General features: G+C 32.3%; 1 long non-coding RNA gene across 1 annotated transcript; it reads left to right on the top strand.

Annotated features, from left to right (window-relative positions):
• Nucleotides 1–6211: 6211 nt before the first annotated feature.
• Nucleotides 6212–14308, top strand: LOC148596523 (uncharacterized). Its single transcript, XR_015919152.1, has 4 exons — nucleotides 6212–6398; nucleotides 6597–6665; nucleotides 10084–10240; nucleotides 14059–14308. It is a non-coding gene; the product is annotated as an uncharacterized LOC148596523 (long non-coding RNA).
• Nucleotides 14309–15320: the final 1012 nt, after the last annotated feature.

Raw genomic sequence — 15320 nt, forward strand, 5'->3', positions numbered from 1 at the left:
TGGATTCGTTACTTGATTTTATTTTGTGGTTCTTTACCTCAGTGAAAATTCATTAAACCCATTTTTGTCACTTCGTTTTTTATCAATCTTTTCTCAATGTTTCATATTTTCATATACAGTAATAAACAAAGGCAGACATTCTTACTCAACATATAAATACATGAATCACATTAAAATACTGTATTTCTAAGTGTAAGGTTAAGATTAACTATGACGGACAACTACATAATATTTTCCTTTCAATACACTTAAAATAAAAACAGAGAAACGAATTTAAAAAATTCCAAGAAGATTGCTAGACTTGCGTGATCTAGTTGAGGTAACTATCTACACGCATGCCTAATTGATGTAGAGTGTCAAGAGACAAACTGATATAAAATAGAGAGAAAGTTTATGGTTGGGATTGTATTTTTGTTTTAATTTTCTAAGTATGAAATCAATTAATATTATAGCCATTCTTAGGCTTTATGATCTTGCCAACAGTTGGTGATATATCAGGGACTTTAGTGTTAAATTTATCAATACATATTGTCCCCAGATGCCATCATGGTGTATTTTAGTTTAACCATAGTATCCACCTGCTTCGTTCAATAACCGTAGAACATGTAACAAGAAATTCGATTACGAACAGTTAGGAAAAGTATGTTCGTTAAAAAAGGCATTTGCATGTTTCTTTGCTTCTCAGTAAATCCATGGAAGGGTGTTTTGCATTCAGTACACATATTATTTTCAAATATTATATTGTATTAAATTAAGTGTTAGACTCTATAAGAATTGCGCAGAGGGCGAAATATGGTATAAAAACCCCACCCTTTTAAGAGTGTATTTTTACTATTTTCACCATCACAAGGACAAAAGACAAATTGTTCATATAACTTAGGTAAATGGAGATATATGTTCATTAAAATGCACTGAAAATGAACATTTCAAGAACAGATAACTCCGTCAAAAATCTCATTTTTTCTAACATTCTATTAAAAAATTCTGACCAAATCCAATAATGCAGAGATCAAATAATGGTATTTTCAGTAAGAGAAATCATCATCATCAACTGATATTATATTGACATAATCGAGTTTTTGACATGCATGTTTCTGATTTTTCTCGTGTTGTCGGATTCCTACAAATTAAATTCCAATAGTTTTATTTCATATCATATTATCAAACATGTATTTTCCTTATGTTAAAAATTTCTCACGAAACCCCTTACAGTAGATTTGTAATTTTGATTTCTTCATCTGGTATCATGTTTAATTACAGACTGTAGAAATACACTAAATTTTGACTAAAAGTTGAAAGAGCTTGTATCTGACAGAAGTTTTGACTCACAATCAATATTCTTCTACCTGACGTGTGTCAATTTTATTTTGGAGAAAAACATTTTATATTATCGCTACTGACACCTGTGTGATCACTTGAGTGTATGAAACAATGAATGAAGCTATCGTCGAGAAATTCCACTTGGCAATGTAATTATTAAAATCGACAGTAACTGTTATTCTATATGCCAACTGATGAACAGTAGGGCAATATTTTCACAGAATGAACAATGACAATGAATGAAACATAAAGCCATAATAACGTACATTATATCATTTTATATCGATGAAATTATCCACATTTTTCCCATGACTGATATTTGTTTAATTTTTAAAAGTTTGTCCTTGTCATAGTTTCATGATAAATAGACACAAAATGAAAATAGCATTTAATTTGATAATGCGAAAACAGTACACTTTCATCAGCCCCGTGCAGGTCCGGGTGTTAAAAGAATAGGCCTGCAGCATATAGCCTGACAACCCCAGCATGTAACACGCCAGGGGTACCCCATTCTCACCACCTGCTCTGCCTACAGAGCAACTGGGATGTGTGCCCCAGGTGGTGGAATGGGGTACCCCTGGCGTGTTACATGCTGAGGTTGTCAGGCTATAATACGGAAAACCTGACCGCAAACCATAGTGGTGCCCCGTGTTGGGAAAGATGCCACGTTCCTTGCATGTTAAAAAACCCTGCTGTGGCATTCGATAAGAGTAGGAACCTTTGCGCTCCGCCACAGGAGACTAAATTGCCCGACCTTACCCATTCCCCCTTTTTCCAGTGGCAATCAAAATTTGCCGATCCTATTATCCTTGTGACCCATCCTTTTTTTCTCATTTCATGTTCATTTTATCATCCATTTCATGTTCATTGTCTGAATATAGCTGAAATATTGCTGCTCGGACGTTAAACCCCAACAAACAAACAAACAAAACACTTTTATCATACATCTTGATATACAATACATTTTATCAGAATGCATATATATGACACCATCAGTCCTGTTCAGCTACTTGTGATAATGTTCGTACTCTAAAATTGACTTACGAGGACGTATCACTCGATTAACGAATGCAATATTTTATATCGCTTAGTTGGCCGAGCGTCGGACTTAATGCGGGCGGTGTTGCCATGGGTGTCAAAGAAGAGAAAGGGTTCGAAGAACCCCGCTGATAGCGCGACTATATTTGCATTGCATCAAAGAATATTTTTATTAAGATTACCTATTACGTAACGTTCTGTATAAGAATCAGGCAATAGTTGGTGCATTAGTTTTCTCTGTTGGGACTTTTATGCCTCAAATACATTCAATACATCTAGCTGAAAAGCTATTTAAACTTATCCAAAAGGATCAATGACATAGATAATTTTTGGCTGCTTGTATACGGAAAAATATGAAAATGTGCATGTTTTATTTTATTTTATTATGAGTGGGTTGAAGTGCACGAAGGTTATCTCAGCCCATGTAAACAATGCAAATAATTGGGGAATTTTTCTTAGTTTACCTCTTTTAGAAGGTTTGCCAACGACACTCTCGAAAAAAAACACCACATATTTGATATACGGCGTTCAACCATCAAACCTAACCTATAATCTTTGTAACATAGCAATTTATAAATGTGGCTGTATTTTAGGAATAATGTACTTTTTCTTTTCACCTTAACACCTGCATAGCCATAATAAACATTTGATGTAAATGAGTTATCAGCATGAGTCATTTCTGTTTCCAGATGATGTTTGCTTTCTGACAAATTGGGAAACTTATTTCTATTTCAGTGAACAATGTTTCTGCTATATGCAATTTATGAGTCTTTTATAATAACAGTGTATTATTGTGATCTGAAAATTTCCAAATTATAAGTTTAATTTTAGTAGTTTCCAAAATTTAACCACATTCCAAAAATCAATCTGTTCCTTTTGTCACTCAGACAATAAGTAGTAACATTTTCAACCACAAAACGACATTGCAGAATCTAAATATTGAGGAATACTTAAAATCCCCTCTGACATGTGACTGTGCTTTATCTCTCTTGAATTATAATCCTACTGGTAATATCATTGAGAATGAACTCTAAGTGTAAGGTAGTTTCTCTTGGTCCAAAATTCATGGAACCACAGCCCTTCAGTTGGAAACTTAATTTCAAAACATAAAAGATGCTGTCGAGGATTATGCAAGATTATGGATAAAACGAGAAAAGGAATTAAGTGCTTGTAAGATTGGATAAGGGCCATTCTATCGTTTGTACGGAATCGTATTGACAAGACCTACTGTTTAACTGCTGTATCAAAACGTTATTGGTATTTATCTTAGCACGAAGAACTTGTTATACAAAGTAAGCTTGGGATTTTGAACCAGCTTACAGAAAAAGCGAGTACGATTTCGAGGTAGAAATAGTTTTGATATATATGTTAAAATGTTTGTTTTTTCTATCGATTTCACAATTTAATACTGAATTCTACAGATTTCCAAAGAACCTTGCTGTGGTATTCGATAGGAGTAGGAACCTTTGCGCTCCGCCACAGGCAATCAAAATTTTTCGACCCTATTGTCCTTGTGTCCCATCCTTTTCTTTTCATTTCATCATCATTTCATGTTCATTTTATCATCCATTTCATGTTCATTTTATCATCCATTTCATGTTCATCGTCTGAATATAGTGAAATATTGCTGCTCGGACGTTAAACCCCAACAATCAATCAATCAATCATATTTTATGTACCTGTCCCAAGTCGAGAACCTCATTCCAGTGCACGTGGTTGTTGTCGATTTTTTATTTCCATTGTTATTCGTTTAACGTTTTTGTTGGTATAAATCAGGTACATTTTCGTCTTTAATGAATCGTTTCACTTCATTTATTGTTGGGTATATTACAGGTTACTTCATATTTTTGGTTTTGTCCTTCTTTTAAGACCGTGTGATGACGTGTTAAAATTTTATTGTCCGGAGCTAGGCTTTTGGCGGATGACTGTTGTTTTGGAAATCATACCACATTTCCCATTCTTTAATCACAGTTGATATGAATAAAAGGAACATCTATAGAATTATTCAGCTGCGACGATCGATGCGAATAGTAAACTTTTCTTATTAATTGGAATACATGCAATTCTTCAATTGCCCAATCTCTTCAATAAGGAATTTATAAATTATAAATACATGTACCGTAGTAGAAACAAGTATCTGTCTGTGCGGTCCTGCTGACAACATTTTGGAAGATTTAAGCATATAAAACATTCTGCATTCTCACCTTGAGAATTTAAGTATTCATAATTATACATGTTGTTCTTAAGTCTCAGTTATATTGTATTTCTTATCATGTTGATTTAACTCTGCCACTGTAAGTCATACTCCACGATATTAAAAGTCATTATTGCAACATTACGCTCTGTACTAATTTTTTGACATATTCGGAAATAACATTTTGCCTAAGACATGTCCTCATTTCTCAGAGTAGAAATTAAAACAATAAATCAATATTTACATTATGTACTTAAAAACTAATACTAATTGTCGAAATTGATATTTGTCCAGTGTACTTCTTAATAAATGATGCATTAGTCCTTTTTCATGTTTATGGAACTCAAGCCATTATATCAAGTTTTTCAAAGGGGCGTAACCCACCGATAAACGAAAATCTGGTTGGTGGTCTCATTGGGAAGGAAGAACAGTAAACTTGTTTTCTTTTAAACTTCAAATATTTTCACTTCGGTATGTAGCTAAATGGTTTGAAAAAAATTATTCAAAAGTATCCAAGTACTCATCACAGTTACAATAAGTGACATTTAAATTTGAAGTCTACTGCTGTACGTTGCTCTTACCGGACAGTAAACCAGTAACTTCACTGTGTCGAAAAATTTAAAAAGAAAGAAGGCAAGGACGGAGATACGAAAAAGGTGTATTCAAATATACAGACCATACTCGTGTCTACATGTATGCACGTATCCACATATTTGCCTCCTATTCATAATAAAACGGGAATCAAAATGATACTCACTTAGCTGCATTTTTTGCGCCTGTCACAAGACACGTCTCTATATCCATTGTTTTGCTTTCGCTTTCACTTTCAGTTTACTATGTATAACATTGTTAAGCGGCCAGCTACAGCCCGCCCCGTGAAGTGGGTTTCCTCCTCGTTCTTGTATGCCCTTGAGCTGACATTTTTTCATTCCAGTGCGGTTTTTGTCTGGCATATTCTTGTTATTTTCCTTCGATTGTAATATTATGTTTAAAGTCATCTTTGAACAAATAGTTAAGGCGAAAGCTTACATAAGAACTTTTTAAGTGATAAAACGGACAATTTAGGAAGCATTTTCTGCTTTAGAATGACACTGATACGCAATATAACCAGAAATACTTAGATGTTGAAGCTTATAGTGAACCATTTACTTGCAACTGAAATGAGTTTTACTGATCATTTTCTGATTACAAACGATTGTAGGTCACCGATTATTCAGATAAGATCATTTATAAAAACCAGACAGTGAAAAATTCATTGTAGAAAAATTATCAATGTTTTATTGCTGTTTGAATTCGCACAAAAAAGAAAAAAAATAAATATTGATACTGTTTTTGTTTAGATTCCTCACTGCTCTTTTTATGGAAAATATAGATAATATAGATAATTGAAAGTGCACTTTGAATAGAAATAACGACGTCATATAGAAGTAGGAATATATATATATATATATATATTGTACTATGTTTTACAGAACCATAATACAAATAAGAGTCAATTAAGAACATAAAAATGTTGGGTATTTTTTCGGTGAATCAATGCTGCTATATTTATGGTATCCACCTGATTTTTAGAACCCGCTGTTCTTAAAATGCCGTTAGGTTCGCTGATATGATAACGTTCCTAAGATGTGTTAAAAATGAAATCAATGATTTAAAACTTAACGTAGCCACTGCATGATAGTACTATCAAAAATAATACATAACGCTATGGCGCATTTTTATTGAGGCAACATACATAAATAATGGGGAGAATTTGCAGTGTTTGTGGGGAATTTATAAAAGATGACAGCAAATATTGTGTGGATATCGAAAACTCAAACAAAAATAGCGTTCGTTTGTAAAGAAGGTAAACTAAAACTTTTATAATTTTTAAGAGAAGTAACCACCGTGTTTAAAGGTTAGGTATATCTCTATTTTACATTATTACTGAGAGAAAGAAAAATATCATTATATCATTATTAAATATAAAAGACACGGTGTTTAGTTTCAAAGAACATTCAAAGGTAATGATACCATTACCTTTCGTTCTCTTCTTTTATTTCAGATGACCTGTTTGAATTAGAGCAGTATGGATGTGAATCCTTTGATAAAGTATTTCAGAGAATAGAAAAAGGTAATAAGTCACCTAGTAACAATATTTTAAATGCCAAATGCAAAATACTTTTTAACGAGAAATGAATGAAATGATTTTTAATTTGCGTATCAATTATTTTTTTGCCAATTGGAAGCACTAATTTGATGAATTGATATTTTCTTGAAAAACCATGAAATGGAAAAGAAATTGAATTATATGTTAAGTAAATTTTGAAATAAGGAATTGTGCCCATTATACGCAACTGTTAATCCGTTTTGATTTTTTTAGTACATAGGATAGCATATTGTACTTAAACAAAAAGTTGCTATTTTGGACAATTTAGAAATTATGCGCTTTCGAGTAATATAAAATACAATATACAATAATTCTTATTAATGCTACATGGGTTTTTTAGATATTTTTTTCCGAGACGTTTTCTTTTTATGACAAACAACTCGGCCTGTATTTCTAGAATTCTAGAGGACGTTTTTGTTGTGTGTGCTTATTCTTCCTGGCTAGTCTTTAACATATGTTTCATTATCGCTATTAACTTGATTGCTTAATTCATCTTTATACATTATGGAACGGAAGACACCTTTTAATTATGAGGTCAATAGGTCGAATTCAATGCCACTAGCAATAAAAAGAAATACATTTGTACTGTTTTTGTTATTTCAATATTTTTTGGCATATCCTTGATCAGGTTTATATTTATTAGGAAGAAATACACTTCTTTGCATTAGGTCAGATTATCCAAGTTCAAGGCCACATGCACTTACAGAACATCGTTTTCTCAAAATACAATATCAAGGAAATATCATTATTTTCATCTTGAAAGTGGACGCCTACTTATTTTGAACTTAAACATACCCTTTTGTTTATTTTTTTCTGGGATTCAGGAGAACTGCTCCCGCTCTAAAATAAAATATCTTATAAACAAATTTCTAAACATATCGTAGTAACGCAAAATTTTGATTTGATTCATTTATTTATTCATTTATTTATTTTAACTGAGTGCACAAAATAGTGTAAGTGTTTGGATGATATATTTAAGTTTAACTTACACAATATCGACAAGCAGATTTCGACGCGTCAGCGACTCTCATGTTATCAAATTTGCAGTTGTTTACCTGTCTACCTTGTATTACTCATATCTTTATCAGTAATAAATCCCTTTGCATACAGTTTTGTCACACGTGTCAAAAAATTTTGGGGTTTTGCATTTATTTATTTAAAAATGAACACAAAACATTTTCAAACAAAGACTGATACTTTACGTATTTTCAGTAAATAAAACAATTTAAGATTTCTATACGAGTGAAGTTATAATAATATAACTGTAGATGACAACAAATATTGTTATACTTCAATTCAATTTGCTGAATTTTGATTGGTTCAGTACGAGGGTAATATTCCGCTCTATGACAGGCTTCAGACGGTGATAGTTTTTATCTATTACCCTCTCGTGGAGAGCTAAACTGGTTCAGTGAAATATAAGGTACTAGTTCAATATAAATACAGTTTTTGTTATGATGTAACCAATATGCGCAAGTTTGATCCATATCAATAAGATCATCTCATGAAATTAAGCAGACATATTTTTTGGAAGTGATGATGCTAATTCTACTATGATTCTGCACCCAAACATTTTTTGTTGCATTGTCAAATTAAAAAGTGATAGAAGTTGGTACTGGAAAAGAACATTTTCTTATGCTATTGTTGTCATTTTCATTTTTTTTTTCGTTTTGTTTTTGTTTTCTTTTTATTGTGTGTTTTTTGTTTTGTTTTTTGTTTTCCTATTTTTTTTATTTTGTTTTTCATTGTCGGTTGTTAATTCTGCTTATTAAAGACAGTTACAGTTTGATTATATATATATATATTTGTTTACATACTTGTAAAATGAGTTGATATCGGGGACAAAGTTCTCATAACAATATTATATACATTGTATACATTTGAAATATGAACATTGAATCACAAAGACTTTAATTCATAGTCTTAAAGAAAGAAAAAAATCCTTTACATATCCATATATAATTTGGGGGACAACTCACCCCACTGATTAGACGGTCTAAGTCTTCTTTAAAAGACAAGATAAGTCAGACTGTATTTCTGCTTTTATTTTAGTATTTTGGTCCGGATTATGCTTTAAAATTTCGTGGTTTTTCTAAGTTTACACTTGCTCTATATTAATTAAAAGTAGAGTGAAAACATTGATGATAAAACACCGTTGTCTGTATTTGTATTATATTATTTATGAATTCATAGAATAACTTTATTTTTTCTCAGTCATTTAATTTATTTATATGCGTTAGAATGCATAAGTAATCAAGGGAACCAGGGTCATAGCGGTAATCAAATGAATGTAATCCAGGGACAAAGACCAGACATTGAAAACAGACATACACCACAAAGAACATAAAGTAACTAAAATCATACATACAAAGTAACAAAAGGAAATGAGCAACTCGGACTCCACTAAAAACTGGAAGCATGGACCAGGTGCACCGGTACGGTAAGCGTCCTCTGCTTTTCTAGAAACACCCGCCGAGTTGCTCATAAAAAGTCAAGTCCGGGGAAGACAAACGAGGAAAGGAAAACCATGACCCGTTGAATAAATCAGTTTTCATGGTGCAGATGGATACACCATAACAATCCACGAGTTCATTAAACATTTGTAGTGATGACTTCAATCTTGTAGCAACAAAACCTTGTTCCAGAAGCCTATTTGTTAGAGTTCTAGCGCGATACAAAAGTCTGCGTAGTTTCGGCAAGCTCTGGCATAACGTATGAGTTGTGATATGAATACTCCATACGCAGGTGCCGAAGTGATGTTGCCACAGATGAAAGGAAAGTTGACAATTCTGAATGAAAAATCATCACGTTTGTCGTACAGTTTGGTCAATAGTTTTCCTTTACCATCGATTTCTAAGTGTAGGTCAGCAAGTAAAGGAGCATAATTTGTTCTCATTGGAATGCAGACCGTTTGTTGAAAAACACGTCCATCACATTGGACAAATATGTTGTCATATTTGTCCAGTGTGGTGATATGCAACACGAGAAGTAAGATACTGTGAAAGAAACAATTTTCGTGGATCATGGAATAAATACAAGTTTGTGGTGCTTGAATTCGTGGTTTTAATTTTTTCAGTATCACATCAATGGAAATCTCTTATTCGTTTGGAACCAAATTTTGTGGTTTTGACTTCCCACGAAAGTCTCGAAAATTGGTACCTCACAAACAATAGTACTTTCACTGAGTAGTGAGTCCAGATACCAAAGTGCTTCAATTTTTAGACTAATATCAAATCCATTCTGCACATATCTTCTGGCAACGTACATGTTTTGTATTGTTGTTTTTAAACTTCCAAATAGTTTAATAATTTGAATTTGCAAAATGGGGTGTTAATGCAAAGTGAATTATGTGAAATGAATAATTGTGTTCCTTTATTTCTAGGAGATGCAAAAGATATCCGTATTGTCATAATTGGAAAAAACTGGTTCTGGTAAAAGTGCAACCGGTAACACACTTCTCGGATTCAAAGCATTTGAAGCAAAAATGTCTGGCCAGTCAATAACACGAAAGTGTGAGAAGAAAGAAGCTTTTCGGAACGGTAGTTGTATTTTATGAAAAATATACATTCAAAACTAATGATATTTAATGATGCCATTGTGAATGTATGCGTTTAGTTTCATTTTTTTGCCAAAATTAGTTAGAACAAACAGACCTCGCGCAACAACTGACTTCAGCACAGATAGTCAAATTATATAATACGAATCACTACATGTTTCAGGTATATATTATCAGTGTCCTCGATTCTTCTTCATTGTTAATTGATATTTGCTATTTGAACTTTCGCAGATCAAATTATTACTATAATATTGAACATGAATATTTAAATGATATTTTAATAAATATGATATCCCTTGGCCTCCAATCATCCGCTGTCTTTCCAGTAATTTTATAGATATAAAGTTTTTTTGCAGACTGAAAATATGGACTTTCGGTGGTTTCGGGTTTAATGTGGTTAAACAGCAAATGGATGTTAAATACACAATTGGATTGATAAATTAAAGTAGCTTCTGGGTATCATATTGACTAAAATGACATTTAGAAGATTTTTTATAAAGTTAATTTAATCTGGGAATGGGAAGATCAGTTATACAACACTACCTGTACATAAAAACGGTTGAAAATCTAACCTTTTTAATCACGTGTTTAGTTATTCAGAAATACACAGTATTTATTTTGGCAGAAGTTGCGATATATATTACTTAATTTAACTGTATAAAATGTTCCCAAATATGATTAAATTCATTGGATTTTCAGTAGTTGATAAATTATGACACTTTTATGTAATCATATATGCATCTTACTTTCTGTCAGTTGCTTACTGACCTTTAAACAATAACAATTGGCAATTGAATTGAATATCAATGATAACCAAAATGAATTAGCAATGTTTCGTGATTCTTTATCTAAGTTCACCACATTCATCAAAATCATTTCGTTTTTTTTAAATATTTTACCAAAATTTCATAAATTTTATATATTTGTTTAAAGTAGGAAATCAATAAAATCCCATATTTCTCTTCACAAAACGAACTACGCGGGTATGTTAGTATTCATATACATCTGTGTTATATCTGATCACGAACGAAATGCGTGACGCTTTAAGTTAAGATAACGTTTACTGGAAGTAATCAAATTTTCAAAAATAGCATATTAGAATAGTTTTGGTGAAAAAAAAGTGTTTCTCAATTTTTAAAACTTACAAAAATGACAATAAAAGAACCCTGAACTTCATTTTGACATACAATATTGAACAGTGTTTTAGCAATTATTGTATCTTCCCATTCCCAGATCAAAACAGTAGAGTTTTAAATGTCGGGGCACCTGTAGTAATCAAATATGTGACGCCATGTTTGAATTTACCAAGGCATTAACTTAAATACAATTCTATTGTTGACGAATTCTTATGTCATACATTTAGCCAGTAAAACGACAATCCATGTTCGGGTATGTAGTATCTTAAATTCTCAATATTTGGTAAATAGACGGTTGTAAATTTGCTATTTATTTATTGTTATTTCAATACACCTTGGTGACAATTTACATAGAATATAACTGTACTTCTACAAATTTCGACTGAGCGTCACAAGAGATTTGAGAAATTCTTTTGACATGTATTTGATTAGTAACTAAAAATTGCTGGAACCATGATTCAATATTGATTTCCAAGACTGTTTGCAAAGTAAACAGAGGGAAGAATTTACTTGTCATTATTCATGTGCACATTATAGATGCGCATTGAAATTGGATGTGCTTAGTGAAAAACAAGAACATGAAGTAACGTGTTCAATGTGAAGTACATTTGAAATTTTTTTTTGTCAATTGTGCTTTATATAAGTTGAATTCTAATGACTGGATGCATGAATAATGCAATCGTATCTGATAGGACCAGTACAGTGAACAATGTGATTTACATGTTTACCTAAAATTGAGCTAAAATCATCAGTTTACAGTGTGAAGATCTATATAATTATTTGATAAAAAAAAAAAAAGAATTGTTTGAAAAAGACATATTTTAAAAATAAAAATGTGAAGATTTTGAATGTTATTGTAGACATAATCTTCATAGTGAAATAACAAAGAAATAAATTATTGAATAAATATTGCAAGAGTATGAGTACATATAAAATCCTTAAAAAGATTCATATACAAACAGTAGGTTTATGAAAAAAAACTACTTTACTATGGTTTATAGCGCCCTTAGTATAATTTACATGTATTCATTAAAGGATTAGGCTCCATATCTAATATCAATTGGGCACGATGAAGTCTGTGTATGTGTGTGTGTGGGGTGGGGGGTGGAGTGTGTCAAATTACTGTAAAATGCGTTTAAATACTTCCTGAAATATTTTTGGATAAATCTACACTAGTACACAATTTGAACAGAGTGTGGTATTTTCTAATTGGCAATAGTTGGCAAATTGTTTATCAGATTAAATTGTCTATGTTGATGATTCATGTTCCTTATAAATTTTATGCATAAAACTGAAAATAGAGTTCAAGTATAGGTAGCATATAACATTTTTAAATAGTAACACTGAAGTTTACTATATTTGTTCTCTTAGACATGTTCTGTATTTTTAAGCCGATTGCAGGGATAATAAGTCCCAGCAAGTAAATAAAAGGCAAGGTTGCTACGATATTGATTAATATTATATTATCCAAGATACAATAGAAACAAACGCGTCTTTAAAAACGAGTTATACACTTTTCTGCAAATTACATTATGAATTCCTGCAATATTCAATCAAATACATTTTTTATTTTTCAAAAATATAAATATAATACATATGAAACATATATCCTAACGAAATTTCACGTGTTAAGACGAGCTTAAAGGCATTATTTCATCGATGAAATTTGACTATTTATGACATTTATCCGGCGTAAAACCCCATGGTAGAGTAAAGGTTTTCTCGAATGGTATTATTTTTTATTCCCATTTACACCAAATGCCATTTCATATTTCATATTGTTCCAAACCCAACCTCCATTGAATATTCTTCATATTCCATAAAAATCCAATTGTTTTATTTATCACAATTTTAGAGTTTTAATTAAACATTCAAAATCGCTTCTTTCTCTCTTTTCCCATAAATCCTCATTTCCTCCATCAGATATCCTCCAATCTCCGTTATACTAGATAGAATTGGAAGTATCCCATATCTATAGTGCACTGAATTTATGTATATTAAGGATGGTCGATGCTCTTTGTCTAAAACTTACAAATATTTCAAAGAGTAATCAAGGGAACCAAGGTTATAGCGGTAATCAATAGAATGTAATCCAGGGACAAAGGGTTTTAAAATCTTTTAAGATCTTTCATGCTAAAACAAAATGAATAGGAAAACTGTTGGGCTTTTGTGCTCGTGTTTGAGATAAAAGCATTTCAAATAGTGGCGGAAAAGAGATATCTCTAAATTTCCCATAAAAAGTATTTCATAAAAACAAATCCCAAATAGTATTTAAAGAAGACTTTAAGAACAGGAAATCGAAGGTTACTGCTATATTAATGCTATAAAATTGATAAAACCCAGGGTTGTCTGAATATCTGACAAAAAATGCCTAAACATTACCAGCGAACATTTTTTACACGATGTGTACGTTATTAAAAATCAGCAACTTGTGGTTGTTTTAACCACACATATTTATTTAATTTATACTTTATTAACAAGGCTACATCACTAATATATATTGCTATTTCTTGAGTCGGTTAACTCATTTTCTGTCAAAAAAGAAAGATACTGTACTGTGAAATAATCTTTATATCAATGTTTAACTATGAAACTTATACGGAAAGATACGATTAAAGAAAGCGCATATAGAAAAGCGATTTACTTCTCCTTTATATCTTTGTAGGTAAACGACTCGTTGTGGTAGACACACCCGGACTATTCGATACCGCCTTACATTCAGAAATTATAAAATTGGAAATCCTTCAATGTATTAACTTGACTTTTCCTGGTCCTCACCTTTTTTTATTTGTTTTTGGTGTTGGAAGATTTACATCTGAGGAAAACGAAGCACTTGAACAGCTGTTCAATATCTTTGGTGAGGGTTTTTACAACTATGCCTGTCTTGTGTTGTCCCGAATTGATGATTTAGAACGCAATGGAATTCATTGAATCCTCTAGCGATGGTTTGAAAAACGCACTACAGAAATGTAACGGTCGATATATTGCCATCAACAATCATCTTCAAGACGAAAAATCCTAGAGGAACTTATGTTGTTCGTACGCATAGTGACGATTATTTTCAATCATCAATGCACCATAACTACAAAGAATCTATCGAGGACGAAAGAAAAGCTGCAGACATAGAAAAGCAAATTGAATTGAACAGAATACTTCGACAGTATGAAATAAAGCTCAAAGAAATACAAAGCTGCAAAAATCCTTTCGAGGAAAATAACGTCAGTGAGGAGACCAATATGTTCTTTAGGTCCAGTGACAATTGTCCGCAAACAAGTGAAGATATTTCTTACTCGGAAAACATTGAGCAAAATGCAGATGACAAGGAAGATTTTGATTCAGAAAGTAACAATGTTCAGCAATCAACTGAAGCACAACCAAGAGCAGTACAAATAGTTCAAACTATAAAAGAAAAATTTCAGGCAAGAAACTTATGTGCCACAACAACCATATAAATCATAAAAAGTCAAGGTGTCCGAGGAAAGAAGACACAACTTGAAAATTCCAGCGACTTCTGTTTCCTATCAAAACCAGATCGTTCAAATTATGAGACTCTAAAACAGTGAACCTGATGTAACGGAAGAAGTAAAGCTTCAATGTAAGTGTGTCAAAGAGGATAAAAATAAAGATGACGAATCAGATTTTCGAAAATCTGTTATCGAGTTTGCAGTTTGCAAGGATCAGGAAAAATTGGTTCGGAGAAGACAGGAAGCGCAAAGGTTCCTACTCCTATCGAATACCACAGCAGGGTTCTTTAACGTGCGAGGAACGTGGCATCTTTCCCAACACGGTGCACCACTATGGTTTGCGGTCAGGTTTTCCGTATTATAGCCTGACAACCCCAGCATGTAACACGCCAGGGGTACCCCATTCCACCACCTGGGGCACACATCCCAGTTGCTCTGTGGGCTGAGCGCCTAGCCCCCGGCT

The sequence above is a fragment of the Perna viridis genome, chromosome 15, assembly GCF_037379345.1.
Source record: "Perna viridis isolate PV_CMFRI_1.1 ecotype Kerala chromosome 15, ASM3737934v1, whole genome shotgun sequence".
NCBI lineage: Eukaryota > Metazoa > Mollusca > Bivalvia > Mytilida > Mytilidae > Perna > Perna viridis.